This window comes from Helianthus annuus, chromosome 7, assembly GCF_002127325.2.
Source record: "Helianthus annuus cultivar XRQ/B chromosome 7, HanXRQr2.0-SUNRISE, whole genome shotgun sequence".
Lineage (NCBI taxonomy): Eukaryota > Viridiplantae > Streptophyta > Magnoliopsida > Asterales > Asteraceae > Helianthus > Helianthus annuus.
Genome location: NC_035439.2, coordinates 111,285,981 through 111,304,872, shown reverse-complemented (window position 1 = coordinate 111,304,872; position 18,892 = coordinate 111,285,981). Strand labels below are relative to the sequence as shown.

Below are 18,892 nucleotides of genomic sequence, written 5' to 3'. Positions count from 1 at the left end.
AAAGAAAAATAAAGAGGATTAAAGATGATTAGGCCGTCAATTTTGAACTTTCTTAAAATCTGTGTGTCCTCGGCAACGACGCCAAAAACTTGACGTGAGCGAGGGTGTGTGTATTTTTATTATATTTTTTTAAGTACTTTTCACTCGTTATTCAAGCTTTATATTTATAAAACACGATATAACACTATCACTCTCTACAACACGCTAGGACAAGTGCACCCATCGTTGGCATACTATAGTGATGGTAAGATACTGAGGTCATCCAAGGGCACAAGGGCTTTTAATACCGAAATATCATCGACCTCTAATCTAATCAAATTTTGAGATAATGTTTTTAATAAGTAAAGTAAAGAAACTGAATGAATAAATAAAAGAAACAAATAGACAAGATAGAATCACTTGGTTCCGACTCATCTTTTATGTATCCTTTGATGATTTCCGCACTTTGGGTTTTTTTAAGATTATCTTAGTTATAGTGGCATGTCCCTCTTTTGGAGGCAACGATACCCTCAACCATATTGGTCTGAGTCAGCAGGGATACAGTCCTGCAAGGGCTGAATATTGAAAGATAATTAAGTAAGTTATTAATGCAAAATGTTGCATGTCCCTCTTTTGGAGACAATGCCACCCTCGGCCATATTGGTCTGAGTCAGCAGGCATACAGTCTTGCAAGGCCGGTTTAAAGTTTTAATAGTAATTTATTTATAAGGGATTCAAGCCGTTCTTACTTCCCCCGATTTGATGTTATCTACCTCAAAGGAAGTCCTAATAAGCTTGAATCAAGTCCTCGTTGGATCTATACACTGAACGAGGAAAGAGCTTTACCCATACCACCCTTTTAACCCCCTCCCAGACAGTTAATGCACTTTATATAGACCATGAATACACGATGAGTGAATCAGCAAAACATGAAGAAATGATAGAATAAAGTTCACTCTTAATATAAAAAACTAGTTATTAAAGTCATTAATAAATACCCAATTAAAAAGTTAACCAAAGCTTGGAGATCAAAAGTGATACATAAATGAATTGTCTTCACCAAGTGATGTAAGAGATTAGCCAAGCATGGCCTTTGTTTGACAAAAATTCTTATGATCAATCTTGGATCCCGAGACTACTACACACACTCTAGAGATGGATGATGGATGAATGTGGTGGATGTTGGTAGTATTCTGGTGGTGGAGTGGTGGCAGGTGTAAGAGAAGTGGTTTGCCAAGGGATAGATTACAATTGAACCAAGCACCCCTATTTATAGTTGGAAACAGAAGCTTTACATGGCCCCGTGCCTTCCTTCTTCTCTGTCTTCATTTAATGAGCTTTTCAGTCTGGATGCTCACACGTCCCCTTGTGTCAACAACACTTCCCCGTGGCCATTGTACTTGCTGTACTATCCAAGATTCGCATATTTGGGAGTTGACCACGGCCAGTGCATATGTGACACGGCCCATGTCTCTTGTCTGCTTCTGTTTGTCTTCTTCTTCCTGGAATCTTGAGTGGGGCACGACCCCATGCCTAGGTGGCATGACCCGTTCTTTTCTTTTGATTTGTTGTTTTTGGGTCTTGGGCTGAAGCTCGGAGGGTCGGTATGATGTATCAACTTTCCTTCTTTTGTATTTATGTCGTTTTTGTCGTTAATTGGTTCCTTTTGTACATTTAAGCTCTTTTAATCCTGAAAATCAAAAGTATACAAAGAAAGACTTTTTCCAACATTAGTACTAAAAAGGGTAGATTTTATACCTTATTTGATATAATTTATATGTTGTATTTGGTGCATATCAATCAATGTGTCCTTGTTAATTCATGGATACCCTCCAAACACTATCTCATTTCACTTAATCTCGAGTTTTTCAACGTTTCATGAATTTTCTCAGGTTAAGTGTACATCAACGGGTAAGCATATGCGAACCATGCGAAAGATCGGTAATTTCAGGGGCCCACGTGATTAAGAAAGTGAAGCATGGAAGGCATACCAAACCCTAAGATGTGCCAACCCTAAGAATATTCAATATTTCATTTCGAAATATTATTGTATCATAAGTTTCATTATATTTGATGTGGTGTTACACTTTGAATTTTTCATTTACCATAAGTTTCAATACTTCAATTTAATTTCTCAATCAATTTTATCAATAACTCGCAAGCTGTTTGCATTGATCGCTATAGATGTTTGCTAGACGTCACCGCACCAGAACTCCCGCTAGTAACTCTGGCTGCCGTATGGTTATTCAAATCGCGAAAGAAATGGTCGTCATCCTTAACATAGTGGTCCATGTCCAACAAGCCCTCACTAATCAAGAGCCTGTAAGTCAACCCAATCCCAGTAATGCTTCCAAGTGTTCCTACAAGCACTTCAAATCATGTGACCCTCCCAAATATGCGGGCACTAAGGGTGCTATCACTCTACTCCGTTGGTTCGAGGAGATGGAGAGCACTTTCTTAAATTGTGACTGTCCCAACGATCGCAAGGTCCATTATGCCATTGGTCGACTGGTAGGTCAGGCACTACTTGGTGGAACAATGAGAAGAGCACACATGGTGCTGAAGTGGCAGTAGCCTTGACTTGGGAACAACTCAAGGAAATCATGACCCAATTGTTATGCCCGCGTAATGAGATTAAGAAGTTGGAAGATGAGTTCTGGAACATTAAGCAGGATAGTGGAGAAAATGCAACCTACAACAAACGTTTCCATGAGCTAAGACAACTAGTCTCCTACCTAGCTACACCTCTTTCTAGGCTTATCAAGAGGTACATTGGGGGTCTTCCGGTGATAATCCAAGACCCAGTCCTTAGTATAAATCCTGCCATCCTCGAAGCCGCTATTAGACTTGTTTCTTAACTCACCGATAACCGTTTTAAGTCAGAGATCTAAAGCGAAAAAGGTACAAGGGTAATTCTGACAAAGCTCTAGTTGAAGAATCGAAGGAAACAAATGAAATCGAGACTGAATCGTCTTCATGTGCCAGCAAAAAGAAGCGAAAGAACTATGTTGTGACCACAAAACCCCCTACACCCGCCACTCCAACATCCCAAGTTGCACCCACTACTTACACAAACAAGAAATCCTACACCGGTCATCTCCCCCAATGCAACCACTGTCACTACCATCACCACACTTATATTTTCCTTCTCAATAGTATACTAGATGTGGACATTTTGGGCACTTGTAGCACTACTCAAAAGCAAGTACTTAACCAACAACGAACTAAGCCTATCAACCAACTTGTGGCTCAACCCTATTACCAGTCACCCCAAACCATGACTCCACCTCCTATCCAACAACCTGTCCAAACCATGATATAACCCTACTATCAGCCAAACTATCCCATGGTGCCTTGTAGAAGGGAATATTTTAACTGTGGAGATCCGACTCACTTCCAAAACACCTGCCCGAGGTAGGTTAATATTATCAATGCACAAGCTCAAGGCAACCCAGTTAAGTAGGCAATTCAGACAAACCCAACAAACCTGCTAGCAATGTCACACCCCAACCGATGGTGAAAACATCAGAGTGAGATGAACAAGGTTGTTCAAACCATCATAACGTACTAAAATGTGACAATAATTGAATAATCAATTTTTCATTTCATTGCTAACTTCAAAGATACATAGTCTTTGTTGGTGCATATTCTGTGACAACAGCTTAATAGTTTAATTATTTAGTCTTTGGATATTTTGTATTAGGCTTAGCATTATTGGTTAGAGAGTTAATTGTTGTAATGGGATTGGAGAATGGCCTAGCCCAGTTAGAAACCCAGTTCATAGACATGTGGTATATAAACATGTTTTATGATTAGGGTGTGTAACAACTAGGAAAGCCTTAGAGAATTCTAGAGAGAGAAATCGTAGAGGCTAGAGAGAGAAACGAATTTGGGTGAGAGGCTAGATCACAGAGATAGGTTGTGAGGTTGTGTGAGGTATTGAGTTGATTGTAAATTGCAAGTTGGATAATCAATAGAATACCAGTTTAATTGTGAATTATGTTTCTACTGTTTTCTGTAACAATCTGATCTATAGGATTCCGCACTCTAGGTTAGATAGACGATTCTGTGAAAGATCCATAGGATTAAGGGACTTACAATTGGTATTAGAGCATTAGGCTCTTGATTGGCTCGGTTCAGAATTGTTTGCTGCAGAAAACTAGGGTTTTTGGAGGTATAGAAGGCTGGTTCGAAATTTTGGAGGCTGTTCTTGGGTTTTTGAAATTTTAGGAGTTTGGAGCTGAGTTTTGGGTTAACAAAAGGCTGAAATTGGTCTCCTACGTATTTGTTCTTGAATATTTTGAAGAAAAAGTTGAAGATTCGAAGATTTGTTCTTCATGTTTTTGGTTTGTTCATCTCAATCTTCATAATTATTCTGATAATTTGCTGGTTTGATTTTGCAGGAAACTAATAAGTGACCAGGATAAAATCTTTTCAAATTGTGAAAAGATTTGATCAGATCCTGCGTAATTGGTAGCAACTTGGTGGACAAGAAACACCTGCGTTTTTGTTAAAAGCACAGAGAAATCCAGCGTATTTGTTACCCTGCGTAATTGTGCCACGTATTTAAATCCAAAGGCGACTTTGGTGACAGTGATAATTATCTTCTGCGACATTATCACGGTGATCAGCGACTTTACTAGTCGTTGTAATACTAAACTATTCAACCGGCGTAATTAACCTCAGTGTATTTGGAACCTAGCGCATTTAACCAGCGAAATGGACTAGACTGCGTAATTGATCAGTGTATTTGACCAATACATTTGTGGTTAAGTGTAATTATTCACCTGCGTATTTGATCTGCCAGTGTAATTGTTGGAGTATTTAAAAGGTGGAGTAAGTAAAAACTGGTGTAACTAAAAGGTGGAGTAATTAGCTACGTATGGAGTAATTAATGTTTTTGTAAATAGAAAATTATCCGTAAACGAACATTGAAAACGGACTGCACGGTTTGAACCACCTTATTTTTAGGACAAAAAAGTCACGAAAATCATGAAAAAGGTTTTGGACATTATATATCACTGGATTCATATTGTCAAGACGAGTTTAACGGTACGATTTGGTAAAAACTGTTTTCGGGCAAATTTTTAAACGTTTTTTTTTTCAGGACGGTTACGGTAAAAACTCGACAAGTACCAATAGAGAAGTTAGATTTGGATTTTGACACAGGTTACTAAAATCCATTAAAACTTTTTAAGCTGCGTGTTAAACATGGTCAAAATGGATAATGTAAGTGGGACTGTGAATAAACCACCACAACTGATAAAAGTCTCGCAATATGCTGTCTGGAAGAAGGAGTTTGAAACATTTGTCCAAAGCGAAGATCCTAGAATATGGATCTGTATGATTGATGGATAAATTACTCCCACACGACAATTTAACGGGAGAATTCAAGTGATTTCTTTTGAGAAGATGGATAAATCTGAAAAACAGGTGTTTGATGCTGAAAAGCGAGCTTTAGCAGTGATAAAGAAATCCTTACAAGTGGAAATTAGTTATAGTTTCCGTATGTATGTGATGTCTAGAGAACTGTGGGAAGCTTTAGAAAAACATTGTCAGAGTTCATCAAGACAGAGTGTAGGAGATCGTGCTTCAGATGTAGAAGCAGATGTTGTGGTAGAAGAGAAGAAGGACGCTGATGAGGAGACTGTTGAGAAGAAGGATGCAGAAGTTTCAAAGTGTAAGATTAAATATATTATGTTTTAATATTTAATCTAGTAGCCATTATAATCATTTACATTATATAGATCAAAATATATAATAACCTATTAAATAATTAGTTGGTAATTGTTGATGGACCATATTACCCTTATTAACTAATTAGGTTTCCTCCTGGGTGCTTATATAAGGAGACTTATGTAGAGGTTAAAAGCTAACACACTTAGACATAACCTAATAGTCATAACATCAATCGGCCTCTTCTCCATAACCGAATCCCCTATTCGGTTCTCATCATGACCATCATCAGTCAGCACCCTAAGAAGGAACCAGATCACACTGACAACTATGTCGAACTCGATGTCATCTTCTCTGACTGGATTCTCCACTACACTGTCTGCTGTAACAGGTATGTTTTCATGTTTTCCATTATGATTAAACAGAACTGATCCAACATGTGGTATCAGAGCATATGTTGATTAGTCGGTTCTGTTTTCGTATCCATCAATTCCGAGATAGAAATCTGGAAAACGGAATTTTGATAACTTAATGAACATACCAGCCGGTTTCGAGTCGAATATAACCACTTGAAATCCCTATTTTCAGAAAAGGATTAATTATATGTTCAATTTGAAATCAAATGGGTTATGTTTTTATAACCGAAATCTGTTTAGAAACATTAAAAAAAATTCAGGTTTCGGGTTCCAGAATTTATGTTTTATTGTTAGGGTTCATCACATGTTCTTAGGAAAATTCAAAATTCCTTTATGTTTTGGAATATAATTTGAATTGTTGAATGTTTTTCCTAATCTTGATCTGTTTTATCTAATGAGAATTTTCGATATCTATTTAAAGGATAATCAGTTATAATTTTTTTGAAATCCTTGATAAGTTTAGATCAACAATAAAACAGGAAACACTATCACACAATCCCTAAAATTTCGAGTTTTCAGTTATTTTGCATTAACATCTGTTAACAGTGGACTCGAGACCATCAGGTTTCGACTCGAGACTAAGATCTCGACTCGAGACCACAAGGTCTCAACTTGAAATCATAAGTGTTCTCCAATCTTTACAACTCGAGACAACGATTTCAACTCGAGACCATAAGGTTTCGACTCGAGACCCCTGAGATTTCGACTAAGGGCTTCAATCTTCATAACTCGAGACCATGGTTGCGACTCGAGATCTCATCAAGCACTCGAGATCTCATCAAGCACTTGAGATCTCATAAAACACAGTAATTAAGACCATGATTACGACTCGAGACACTGAGGTTGCGACTCGAGACCATTAATGAGTCGAGACCTCATAATGTTACAAGATTAGTCGAGACCTGACTCGAGATCTCACTCGAAACCTCATTATTTTAGGTCGTTTAATGTGAACTAAGATTTAGCTCGGGTGGTTTGCTATTAAATAATTGGTTTTTGTAATTACTTAGTTAATTAATCAGAATCAGATAATGTTTTACAAAACCAAAATGGCTTAACTTGAATGAGCTTTTGATGTATCATTTCTGGCCAAAGCTGATTTGATACATCTACTTATCATTCAAGTATTACAAAAGCTATGTTAAGTGTGCATCATAAACATGAATGTCTTAATATCTGGCCAAAGCTGATTTAATTCCTTCATAGATGGCATGCTTAGCGAGTGCATAACTAAAGTGATTGTTTCATTTCTGGCCAAAGCTGATTTGTCACAACCACTTTGCACACATGCTTAAATGATTACAATTCTGGCCAAAGCTGATTTGTCTTCGTTTAAGTAGAATTTTAACTAAGTCTATTATTTTGAGGTTAGTAATAGACAATATCACAGCTTCATAATGTAAAATGGTCATTATTTGTGCCTGCCTTAGTTTAACGTGCCCTTAGATCACATTAGGACTTCTTCCTTAGTATCATAACTTGCTCATCTTATTTCCACTATCAGCGCCCAATTGCGGGATTCCACCTTTGACCGGTGATAACTTTGCTGCATGGAAGGATGCTCTCATGCTTACACTTGGATTGCTGGACTTTGACTATGCTCTATGAGAGAATAACCCAGCGGACCTTACTCCACAAAGTACTACTGCTGAGCAGTTAACTCATGAAAAGTGGACTAGGTGTAACCGCATGTCTCTCATGTTCATAAAGCAGTCCATAAGCAATGCAATCAGAGGATCCATTTCTGATTCTGAAGATGCTAAAACCTACTTGGCTTCTGTGGAGGTGCAGTTCAAGGGGACGTCAAAAGCACACGCTAGTACCCTTATCCTCAAGCTGGTGACAACTAAGTATGATGGGAGGAGTGGCATTCGCGAGCACATCATGATGATGAATGACATGGCCAATAAGCTAAAGGGGCTGGAAATGGAAATTAGTGATGGTTTCCTCGTTCATTTCATCATTACTTCGCTTCCTTCATCCTTTGAAGCATTCAAGAGCAATTACAACACTCAGAAGGACAAATGGACGATGAGTGAGCTGGTCGCTATGTGCGTACAGGAGGAAGAGCGTATGAGGATGGATCGCACTACTGATGTTGCTAACTTCACCACCTCCAACTCTAAGAAAAGGAAGAACAATCATTAGAGGAAGGATGCTTCTAAAGTCCAAAGGCCCAATCCCAATATAAGTGCACCTTCCAGCTCTAAGAACTCCTTAGCAGAATCTACTGCAAGTTCTGTAAAAAGGCACGACACATGCAGAAGGAATGCCCTGTCTTTAAGGAGTGGCTGGCTAAGAAAGGTAACGATTATTTTATGATACTTGAGTCCTATAATTTAAGTGTTCCTGCCAATTCTTGGTGGTTTGATTCTGGTTCTATGGTTCATGTTACCAATTCAACTCAGGGATTCCTTACAATCCGGAAGCTGGAAAGAAACCAAAGAACGCTTAAGGTTGGGGATGATCGAGAATTAGAAGTGAAGGCCATTGGAACATTACAATTATTTATGAAAACTGGTTTATGTATTAAACTTTATGATACCTTATATGTTCCTAAGGTAACTCGGAACCTTGTATCAGGACCAAAGTTAGACATGGACGGTTTTATTGTTTCCCATGGTCATCGCAAACTCTCTATCCTCTATGATTCTGTTCTTTATGGTACTGGTATTCTGGATGGTGGTCTCTATAGATTAGAACTAGATGATAATTTTTCCAAATCTTTGTTGTCATATAACATTAATGAATCACTCACAAAGATGAAAGAGAAACGAGACTTAGAGACTTCATCCATGTTGTGGCATCAACGTTTAGGCCACATATCAAAAGAACGATTAAATCGTCTCGTAAAGGATGAAGTCTTACCTCCTCTCGATTTCTCTAATTTTGGAACATGTGTCAAATGTCTGAAGGGTAAAATGACATTAGCGAATAAGAAAGGTGCCACTAGGAGCTCTAATTTATTAGAACTCATTCACACTGACATTAGTGGTCCCTACCAAATCGCTGGCATAATAGGACATACTTCATTTATCACTTTCATTGATGATTATTCTTGTTACATGTACTTGTATCTTATTAAGGAGAAATCTGAATCTCTAACAACTTTTAAAGATTGTAAGGCTGAAGTTGAAAAGCAATTAGATCGTCAGATTAAAGTTGTGAGATCAGATAGGGACGGTGAATATTATGGAAGACATACTGATGTGGGTCAAGCTCCTGGTCCATTTTATGAGTTTTGTAAGGGCCAGGGGATTGTGAACCAATACACCATGCCTGGTAGACCTCAGCAGAACGGTGTCACTGAAAGAAGAAACCGTACCCTTATGAACATGGTGCGCAGTATGTTAGCCAACACTAATTTACCATTATTCCTCTAGACTGAAGCGTTAAAAGCAGCTGTTCATATACTCAATAGAGTTCCTTCTAAGTCTGTCCCTAAAACTCCTTATGAACTTTGGACAGGAAGGAAACCGAGTCTTAAATATATGAAAGTATGGGGCTGCATTGCTGAAGCAAAACTTTACAATCCTTTCCTAAGGAAACTTGACCCTAAAAGAATTACCTATTTCTTTATCGGGTATCCTGATAATTCAAAGGGTTATCGTTTCTATTGTCCTTCTCATGTCACCCATGTTGTTGAAACCAAGCGTGCTGCGTTCCTGGAGGAATTCAAGGTCAGTGGGAGCAGTACCAAGCCTTACGAAGAATTCCAAGAAGTACAAGACGTGGGGGGGAGAGACTCGTCGCTTACCATTACTCCGATTACTCCTCTTATACCCAATGCAACTACTGTACCTGAAGCTACTGCACCAACTCCACATTCACCTCCACAATCAGAAACCATTATACCTTATGACGAAGGCACATCAAACGCTTAAAACCAAGACAACGCTGAACCCGATAATTCACTCAGGAGGTCATATAGGCAAAGAAGGCCTACTAATTGGGATGATTATGTTACCTACCTGACTGAAATGGATCCCGGAAAGCTCAATGACCCTATCTATTACAATGAAGCCATAAGCAGTGATCAGTCTTCTGAATGGAATAAAGTAATGATTGATGAGCTTGAATCCATGAAGAAAAATGACGTTTGGGATTTGGTAGAATTACCCAACGGTGTCAAACCCGTAGGATGTAAATGGGTGTTCAAAACAAAACTGGATCTGAATGGGAACGTTGAACGCTACAAAGCGAGATTGGTTGCAAAGGGCTACACTCAGAAAGAGGGAAATGATTATCAAGAGACGTTTTCACCTGTCTCATAAAGATTCATTAAGGATCGTCATGGCCCTAGTAGCTCATTTTGATTTAGAGCTGTATCAGATGGACGTTAAAACCGCTTTCCTTAACGGGGATTTAGACGAAGATGTTTACTGATGTGCGTTAGGTGTAATATATTTTTGATGTATAATTTAACCCCTTTTTACACTTTTAGCCAAGTTTTAAATTTATAAAACACGATATTTACTAACACTAAACACACATAAGGGCAAGTGCACCCATCGTGGACGTAGTATAGTGTTGGTAAGATACCGAGGTCGTCCAAGGACACAAGAGCTTTTAGTACCAGTTTATCCTCAACGTCTAATCAAATCAAAATGTTAGAAAATATTTTTAAACTAAGAGAAATAAAAACTAACTAAATGCTGAAAAATAAAATAAAAATAAAAACAGATAGACAAGATTAAGCACTTGGATCCGACTCGTGTATTAGTATAACCTTTGATTATTTTCGCACTTTTGCACTTGTTTAAGAGATTATCTTAGTTATTGTAGTAGGCCCCTCTTTTGAAGGCGACGTTACCCTCAACCCAGTAGTTTGAGTCAGCAAGGATACAATCCTAAAGGGTTGGATTATTGGAAGATAATGAATTAAGTTATTAATGCAAATTATGGTAGGCCCCGCTTCTGGCGGTGACGTTACCCTCGACTAAGTAGTCTGAGTCAGCAGGGATACAGTCCTAAATAGCCGGGTTATAGTATTAATAGTAGTTAACTTATGAGGGGGTCAAAGAGTTTGGATCCCCGCCATCCAATACCTATGGTCATTGAAGGAGATCCTACTAAAATTGACCGAGGTCCCTTGCAGGACCTCTAAACGCTGAACAAGGGCAAGACCCTTACCAAACCGTTCCCTTAACCCCCGACCAGGTAGCCAACATACCTCCATATAGACCGTGGAGATATGAATGGTGAAAATCTTTTATTTTATATAGACAGTAAAATAATGCCAAGACACCACAGACAAACGATAAGGAAAGATCACCTTCAACATAAGCAACTAGTTATTAAAGTCATTAATACAAAACCAAATAAAAAGTGCAAAAGATTGAAAATAAAAAGTATTAAACTAAACACTTGTCTTCACCAAGTGATGTAAGAGACTTAGGCAAACATGGCCTTGATTGTCAAGAACTCTTACGATCAATCTTGGATCCCGAGACGACTCACACACTCTATGATGGACAATGGATGATGGTGGTGGATGATGGTGTTGTGATGGTGGTGGGTGGTGGGTGGTGGATGAAGTGTGAGAGAGGTGGTGTTGCAATGAAACCAAGCACTCCTATTTATAGGCTGAACAGAAGGCTGGGCACGGCCCCGTGCCTGTCTGACACTCTCTCTCTTCATTAATTGTAATTCGCAATTACAATTAATGCGCCTGCTGTACTTTCGCCACGCCCCCGTGTTCACTGGACACGGCCCCGTGGTGGGCAATAGAAGCTTCTATAGGTTTGTCTTTTCTGCTGCTTCTTGGGCACGGCCCCGTGCTGGCTGTGCACGGGGCGTGTTCAGTCTTCTGCCTTCTCTATTTTGCTTGGGAGGATGCTGTTGAGGGGTCGGGCAATCCACTTATGTTCCTTTTCTTGTATTCATGTTAGATTTAGCTGTCTTTTTGCTTCTTTTGTGAATTTGAGCTCATTTAATCCTGAAAATACAAAAGGAAGACAAAAACACTCTTTTTCCAACATTAGTACTAAAAAGGGTTAGTTTTATGCCTCATTTGATGTAATTTATATGTTGCATTTTACAAACATCAAATACCCCACACTTGAACTTTTGCTTGTCCTCAAGCAAAACTCTTTAATATGTGGCTTTCACTCCCAAATGGAATGGGTAGAAGAGAAGGTTTTGGCTTGTCATAGAGTGTCGGAAATCCAAGATCTTTTTGGGTTTTATTTTTAATTATTTACAATCCTATTCGTTATGATTTGTTTGGAACGTTTAATAGGAGAAATTACTTATTTGGGCATAGCATGCCTTTTTAAAATTCCATTTATATACAAGTTCACATACCTCACGGGAGAAATCACTCACACTCGGCCGAAGGTGTATTTTTAGTGAATCACTCGAGAGCGGCATGGAACTTATTCCTACCATAAGCTTGCCAAGCAATCAATCCTCCTCCTTTTTAACTTGTTACCTTTGTAAATATCAAGAGGACTTTTTTTTTTTGGGTAAAGGCTCGGGCTAAAGGTGGGTGAATGGGTTAGTGGTTAGTAGGAAAGGGCGAAAAGCGTAAAAACCGTCTGTTTTCGTAGAACACTTTGTTTTAGTGACTTTTTTATTTTGAAGTATTTCTTCAAACAAGCTTTTGTTTTAAGAGCTTTGTTTGTTTATTTCTAACTTCATCATTTTTTTTTCAGTCACACGAAAACCGAGCTTGTTACTAAAATAAAGGGTAAAAAATAAAAAGGGTTTTTAGGGTAAAGAAATGAAAGGTTTAGGCTCAAAGGGGTTAACTAGGGGGATTTTAGGTAGGTGGTAAAAAAATGAAAAATAATGGTGTAGAAAGAAAAAGGGTTCGTCCTAATGCCTCCATCATTTACTTACTTGGGTTTAAGTTGGTAAGGACCGGGAATGAATCGTCGTGGCAAGTTCTAGAGTCGTAAGAACCAAACGGCTATTCACACAAGAAACGAAAAATGAGCATTTAGTCTAAAGATGTATATTTGTATGCTCAATAAAGGCTCAAAACTAACTTTTTGTGGGAATGGGTTTTTCTATGTGATCAAGTATATATAATCAAATTTTAACTTAAGCTTGTCATGCCCGTTTCATAATTTTCTTATGTTGGTTCTTTTTATCACGACATTCTTGGTTGTAAATTTATAAAAACATAACCTTATTAATCTTAGAATTCCCAACTTAAACTTTAGACAAGTAAAAAAATTGGAAATTTTTGAAAAAAAATTGGGGTGATTAGCGGTTCCAATAGAGTTTTGTGTAAGGCTTGTTATTAAGACTTGCAAAATTTCAAGGTTTTAGCATCCCCCCCACACTTAAATTACACATTGTCCTCAATGTGTCCCAAAAATAAATTTTAGGTTGATTAGATGTGTAATATAGTGTTAAAAGCAAAGATTTATGTTACTGGCAGTCTGGACACGGCCCCGTGGGGACCGGGCACGGCCCCGTGTTCAGGTGCCAGTAACGAAAATTAAAGAAAAGAAACAGAAGCGTGGACACGGGGGCGTGTCTGGTGAACACGACCCGTGTCCAGTTACCTGAGCTGGGCATTTTTCTACAGGGGGTGCAGCACGGGGCCATGTTGGTTGGACACGACCCGTGTTGAACCTTCTGTATCGGAGAAATTGATGTCGGGTTGCCTTGATCTTGTGCATGGGGCCATGTTTCTCGTTTCCCTTTTCATCCTTTACCACCATAAGTGTGTTTTATTCCTGCAAATTAAAACTAAAAGTTTAAACTAAACTAAGGATAGTTCCGCGGAATGCCTCCGTGGTGCGCCACGTTTATAAGGGTCCTTGGCTAGACCCAATGTGAGGTTATATATTTTCTGAGTGGGATGTTTGGCATCCCATGTTGCACCGTCGGAGAGCAGCATCCAAACTCGAATCAATAACCTTCATGTAGTTTACCAGGTCGTCGTCCTCTATTCTCTTCCCAACCCTGAATTTTACTTCATCATCCCCGTACCTTAAAGTGAGCGTTCCGTCATTCATGTCTACCACTGCTTGTGCGGTGGCGAGAAACGGTCTCCCTAGTATGAGGGGGACCTCGGTGTCTTCTTCCATATCGAGTATGACAAAGTCGGCTGGATAGACAAATTTGTTTACCTTTACTAGGACATTTTCGATGACACCTTGCGGGAATTTGACGGATCGATCAGCGAGTTGTATGCTCATTTTTGTAGGACTCGTTGTTCCTAGGCCGAGTCTTTTAAACATTTATGATGGCATGAGGTTAATGCTAGCCCCAAGGTCAGCTAGTGCATTACGAACGGGGGAATCCTCGATCTAACAGGGAATCATGAAGCTTCCAGGATCGATTTTCTTTTGGGGAAGTTTGTTGAGTACGAGGGCAGAGCATTCTTCGCCTAAGTTAACTAATTGCAAAGTTTCAATTTTCTTTTTATAACTGAGGAAGTCCCTCATGAACTTAGAGTATTTTGGCATTTGGGTTAAGACATCAATAAAAGGAATATTGACATGCAATTGTCTTAATAGACTTTCGAACTTTGCGAACTGCTCATTGGTCTTTTGACGGATTAACCTACCGGGGTACGGAACTCGAGGAGCTTTAATGGGCTCTGGTGATGGAGTGGAATCCTTCTCTTGTAGAGGCGGTGGTACAGTCTCCTCTGCAGGCGGTTGTACTTCCGTAGGCCCCACGGTACGGTTCCGTAACGTGATGAGATGAACTTGTGCTTTTGGGTTTGTTTCGGTATTGCTTGGTAATGCGCCTTGTGGTCTTTCGGAGAAATTTTGGGCTAGTTGACTTAATTGTTTTTCTATGTTTTGAATACTAGCTTGTTGATTTCTAAAATTTGATTCTAATTGTAGAAACCTTTCCGAGTTTTTCTTTTCAGTGTCGGAGATGAGGCGAGATACAGTATCTTCTAGCCTTTCTCGTCCACCTTGCTGTTGAGTGAAATTTTGTGACTCATTTCTTGGTTGTTGAAAGTTTGTTCGTTGGGTTTGTTGGTTACTACTATTGTCGGGTTCTCTCCAACCAAGGTTAGGATGATTTCGCCATCCTTGGTTGTAAGTGCCCGTTGAAGGACCCGACGGCCTAGGTCTATTGTCAATGTAGCTTACCGACTCTTGTTGATCGTCCGTTTCTTTCATACAACTCCAATTTTCATGTGGCCCACCACACCCTTCACAAGCCATAACCGAGACCGTTTTTGTCATTTCTAATTTTTTTATTTTTGAAGAAAGGGCCTCGATTTGGGCTTGTAAAGAAGTGCTTTCATCTACCTTATGGGCGCCCGGGGCAATAGATTTATTGCCTCGGGGAGTGTGCCATTGAAAATTGGTTTGAGCAATTTCCTCAATTTGGTTATATATTTCATACGGGCGGCGATTACCTAAAAGTCCCCTGGAGCTAGAGTCAAGTGTCTGCCTTGTGTGTGGCAACAACCCATTATAGAAAGTGGATACTTGTTGCCATATTGCAAGCCCGTGATGTGGACACTTTCGCAATAGCTCCTTGAACCTTTCCCAAGTTTCATATAAGGATTCCCCGTCCTCTTGTGAATATGTATTAATTTCAGTCATTAATTTGGCCGTTTTAGCGGGAGGGAAATACTTATATAGAAATTTTTGGGCTAGTTCATCCCAGGTGTTTACCGAACCAGCTGGGAGGGCGTTGAGCCAAGCTTTTGCTCGGTCTTTTAGCGAGAAAGGAAACATTCGAAGGCGGATGGCGTCATTTGATGCTCCATTAATCCGAAAGGTATCACATATTTCTAAGAAATTAGTAATATGTAGATGGGGATCCTCGTCTGCAAGCCCATGGAAGGTTGCAGAGTTTTGGAGCATTTGTATCAAATGTGGCCGAAGTTCGAAGTTATTGGCTTCAACATTCGGTGCGTTGATAGCGGCGCCAAGGTTACCTACGGTGGGTCGTAGATAATCCATGAGAGTACGTTGGTCCGCCATTGGAAGTGGATTTCCCGAAGCCTTCTCTTGATTTTTGGCTTTTAGTCTTTTTCTGAGAAAGCGTTCGGGTTCTTCTAGAGGTTCTTTTATGTCCTTATTGGAACTGGAGCTCATACACTACGTAGGGGTGGCGTCTGGTTCCAAATCCTGCAATAAAAACGAAAAAGAATACTGGTCAGAAGGTTCACCACGGCCCCGTGCTCAGTGAACATGGCCCGTGGTCGGAGTTACAGTGATTGTTTTCCAGATCCCAGTTACTGGAGAGTTGGACACGGCCCCGTGTTGCACCGACACGGCCCCGTGGTCAGCCTTCTGTAACTTGGAAAACAAAAAACTGCCAGTAACAATGCTGGGCACGGCCCGTGTCCGACCAGGCACGGCCCGTGCTGAGCTCTGCAGAAGCTGAAAAACTAAGAAAATCTTAAAAATTAAAAAGAAAAAATAAAAAGATGATTAGGCCATTGATTCCTAACTTTCTTAAAATCCTTGTGTCCCCGGCAATGGCGCCAAAAACTTGATGTGCGTTAGGTGTAATATATTTTTGATGTATAATTTAACCCCTTTTTACACTTTTAGCCAAGTTTTAAATTTATAAAACACGATATTTACTAACACTAAACACACATATGGGCAAGTGCACCCATCGTGGACATAGTATAGTGTTGGTAAGATACCGAGGTCGTCCAAGGACACAAGAGCTTTTAGTACCGGTTTATCCTCAACGTCTAATCAAATCAAAATGTTAGAAAAGATTTTTAAACTAAGAGAAATAAAAACTAACTAAATGCTGAAAAATAAAATAAAAATAAAAACAGATAGACAAGATGAATCACTTGGATCCGACTCGTGTATTAGTATAACCTTTGATTATTTTCGCACTTTTGCACTTGTTTAAGAGATTATCTTAGTTATTGTAGTAGGCCCCTCTTTTGAAGGCGACGTTACCCTCAACCCAGTAGTTTGAGTCAGCAAGGATACAATCCTAAAGGGTTGGATTATTGGAAGATAATGAATTAAGTTATAAATGCAAATTATGGTAGGCCCCGCTTTTAGCGGTGACGTTACCCTAGACTAAGTAGTCTGAGTCAGCAGGGATACAGTCCTAAATAGCCGGGTTATAGTATTAATAGTAGTTAACTTATGAGGGGGTCAAAGAGTTTGGATCCCCGCCATCCAATACCTATGGGCATTGAAGGAGATCCTACTAAAATTGACCGAGGTCCCTTGCAGGACCTCTAAACGCTGAACAAGGGCAAGACCCTTACCAAACCGTTCCCTTAACCCCCGACCATGTAGCCAACATACCTCCATATAGACCGTGGAGATATGAATGGTGAAAATCTTTTATTTTATATAGACAGTAAAATAATGCCAAGACACCACGGACAAACGATAAGGAAAGATCACCTTCAACATAAGCAACTAGTTATTAAAGTCATTAATACAAAACCAAATAAAAAGTGCAAAAGATTGAAAATAAAAAGTATTAAACTAAACACTTGTCTTCACCAAGTGATGTAAGAGACTTAGGCAAACATGGCCTTGATTGTCAAGAACTCTTACGATCAATCTTGGATCCCGAGACGACTCACACACTCTATGATGGACAATGGATGATGGTGGTGGATGATGGTGTTGTGATGGTGGTGGGTGGTGGGTGGTGGATGAAGTGTGAGAGAGGTGGTGTGCCAAGGGATGAGTTGCAATGAAACCAAGCACTCCTATTTATAGGCTGAACAGAAGGCTGGGCACGGCCCCGTGCCTGTCTGCACCCTCTCTCTTCATTAATTGTAATTCGCAATTACAATTAATGCGCCTGCTGTAATTTCGCCACGCCCCCGTGTTCACTGGACACGGCCCCGTGGTGGGCAATAGAAGCTTCTATAGGTTTGTCTTTTCTATTGCTTCTTGGGCACGGCCCCGTGCTGGCTGAGCACGGGGCGTGTTCAGTCTTCTACCTTCTCTATTTCGCTTGGGAGGATGCTGTTGAGGGGTCGGGCAATCCACTTATGTTCCTTTTCTTGTATTCATGTTAGATTTACCTGTCTTTTTGCTTCTTTTGTGAATTTAAGCTCATTTAATCCTGAAAATACAAAAGGAAGACAAAAACACTCTTTTTCCAACATTAGTACTAAAAAGGGTTAGTTTTATGCCTCATTTGATGTAATTTATATGTTGCATTTTACACACATCATTTATATGAAACAACCTGAAGGCTTTAAACCTGAAGGTCAGGAGCATCTAGTCTGTAAGTTGAAGAAATCAATTTACGGGTTAAAACAAGCATCACGTCAGTGGTACCTTAAGTTTGATGAAGTCATGAAGAAACAAGGTTTTATGAAGAATCAAGTGGATCAATGCACCTACCTCAAGATGAGTGGGAGCAACTTTACTATACTTGTCCTTTACGTAGATGATATTCTATTGGCAAGTAATAGTTTAGACATGTTGCATGAGTCGAAGTGGTTACTCTCGCATAACTTCGACATGAAGGATCTCGGAGATGCTTCTTACGTCATTGGCATCGAAATTCACCGAGATAGACACAAAGGGATCTTAGGATTGTCTCAAAAGGCTTACATAGATCGTGTCCTTACACGTTACAACATGCAACAGTGCAAACCCTCCGTCACTCTAGTAGTTAAAGGAGATGTTTTCGGTTCATTCCAGTATCGGACAACAGAGGTTGAGAATGAGCAAATGAGCCAGATACCTTACGCGTTAGTAGTCGGGAGCCTGATGTATGCTCAAGTCTGTACTCGCCCAAATATCGCTTATATTGCTGGAATGCTAGGCCGTTATCAGACTAATCCTGGCCTAGATCACTTGAAAGCAGCTAAGAAGGTACTTCGATATCTGCAAGGGACGAAAGACTATAAACTGACTTATAGAAGAAGTGATCATTTA

General features: G+C 39.6%; 1 non-coding gene across 1 annotated transcript; it reads left to right on the top strand.

Moving 5' to 3' along the window:
* Positions 1-15,500: 15,500 nt before the first annotated feature.
* On the top strand, positions 15,501-15,607 carry LOC118480797. The gene has a single exon (XR_004863776.1). It is a non-coding gene; the product is annotated as a small nucleolar RNA R71 (small nucleolar RNA).
* Positions 15,608-18,892: the final 3,285 nt, after the last annotated feature.